A 2,500-nucleotide genomic window follows, 5' to 3' on the forward strand; every position below is an offset into this window, starting at 1 on the left:
AGGGCATTTAAACAGGAATGGACAGCGAACTATGCGTTCATCCTACCTGGTTTCATCAATGCAAAGCCGTTGTGAGAGACTCACATTTTCCGTGCTCACAATGAATGTTCCCTTCCACCTGTATGCGAGTTGTCCTTTTCATCAATGAATGCGATAAAGACGGATTGGTGCATAAAAACCTTGAGAATTGCCGGATTAAAGTGACGTCCATAATAATAATAAATAATAATAATACATTAGACTTATAGCGCTTTTCTAGACACTCAAAGATGTCCATATCACCAGATAGCCAACAAATAGTGACCGATGGGAGATGCCAGTTTTAAGCGAGATTTAATAGCCTAATATTATTTTTTCTATTTTTAATGAATGGCTCATTGTAATTATTATCCCTAGTAATGTAGCGTGTTTGCTCTGTCATTAAATGTTTTTCAGGAGCATATAGGCTAAGCGGATTCAGCTTATTTATTTTTTTTGCGCCGATTTAGTTGTTTTTCATAAAATTAAACTGCATTTGCTTTGTTACTGTTCACATGTGTGGTGCAGTCACATTCACATAGCCTATAAGTAAACATTAAGTTTGGATTATTTACTGAGCTGGCGTTACTTTTTCAAACCACACACCGCATGTCGGCTATTTCAGCACCACGCATTGTCCACCTACTTATCACTATGAGGGGTTCAGCGTCAGTGCACCCCGCTGCAAGTTACTGTCGCATAGTTGTAGCCAATAAAGGCCTATATGTAGGCTATATAGGCTATTATATATCATTTATATACCTAATACCAACATCAAAATAGATTGTATGCCTCTACAAATCATATTACACCAGGTAAAATCCGTCACAACTTGGAATAAATCCATCGCAATTTGGAATATTTTAGAGCTCCCCCAAAATTTCACAAACCATGTTTCCAGGGGAGCTCATGTCACCACTAGGGGAGCTATAGCTCCCCGAGCTCCCCCTTATTTCGCACCCTGGGGGAAGGGAACAGGAAGGGGTGTCCGCCAAGAAGGAGGAACAGTCGCAGACCAAACAACATGTTGGAATGTTAGAATGACTTATTATACCTCGACGTCCTGAACCAAACATTCATTTACGCTTGCTTCTCCCACGCTGCTTTGCAGGGGGCGAATTTTAACATCGTGGGTCTGAGAAATTCACTCCAGATGTGAGATGGGGGCGAGTGTGAGTGTGTTTGTGTGCGTATGTGCGTGCGTGCATGTGTGCACTCCGCTTTTCCGGCTGGGTTATCGGAAATCGGAGAAACTCAGAAACCCCAGATGTGTGATGGGGACATCTCGGACCTCATCCATGATCCACCCCTACATTGGGGAGTGGATGAGGATGAGGACGTCCTTTAAAGGATTTAAAGGTCATTTAAAGGTAATTTCAAGATACACTCAGTGATATGATGTAGCCACAACATAGAAGAATACAAAAATAGCTTTGTAACTCCAACCATTGGATTCATTGACCCTGAAAATGTAGGTTTAGCAGTTAAAATCAATGTTCTAGCTTATTTAGAAGCCAAGATATTACAAAACGTGTGTATTATGGTGGCCATTTTGTAAATGCCAAGATGGCCGCCTTTCAGACATCTGTGCAAATGGAAACATATATTTTCTGATTCCTCATACAATGCCCTTTCCAAAAATGTATAGATTAGCAAATCCCCAAAAAATTCCCACGAAAGTTTAAATTGAAACATAGTGAACCTGACTATTATGGCTGGGTTCAATTCCAATAAGGTCTCTCCGACCAAGGTTAGTAAATTCAGGAACCATGAAGGTTTTTTTTTTGCTTAGATTTGAATATTTTAAGGTTTTGGGCCTGTTTGATTTCTTTAGGGAGTTTGTTCCAGGAGCATGCGGCAGCGTGACTGAAAGCTGCTGCACCGTGTTTTGTTTTCACTCTGAAATTGATTTGCTGATTAATCAGGTCCTCAGGTGCCTTGGGTCTGTCTGTCTGTCTACCTGCCTGCCTGCCTGCCTGCCTACCTGCCTGCCTGCCTGCCTGTCTGTCTCTCTACCCTGTCTTCCTGTCTAGAAAAGGGTGGGAGGAGATGTGATATGTATTTTGGGAAACTGATCCCAGATGTGTAATGGGGAGCATGTGCTTCGACAATCCAGTCATGTGATGTTTTCAGTTTTCTTCAAGGAGAGAGGACGAGGGGAAGGAGGGAAGAGGGGAAGGAGGGAAGAGGGGAAGGAGGGATTGCCAGAACGGAGGAGTGGAAAGTCGTAGAACGTAGAATGTGGCGGGGAAGTGATGTCATCGGTCGTTGCCAGCTCACATGACCGGTTGCCACATCTCAAACTATGTCCTCTACCCCCGCCTTGTGTGTGTGTGTGTGTGTGTGTGTGTGTGTGTGTGTGTGTGTGTGAGTGTGTGTGTATGTATGTATGTATGTATGTATGTATGTATGTATGTATGTATGTATGTATATGCAGGTGTGTTTGTGTGTGTGTGTGTGTGTGTGTGTGTGTGAGTGTGTG

Source organism: Nansenia antarctica (assembly GCF_963989245.1).
Source record: "Nansenia antarctica genome assembly, chromosome: 2".
Lineage (NCBI taxonomy): Eukaryota > Metazoa > Chordata > Actinopteri > Argentiniformes > Microstomatidae > Nansenia > Nansenia antarctica.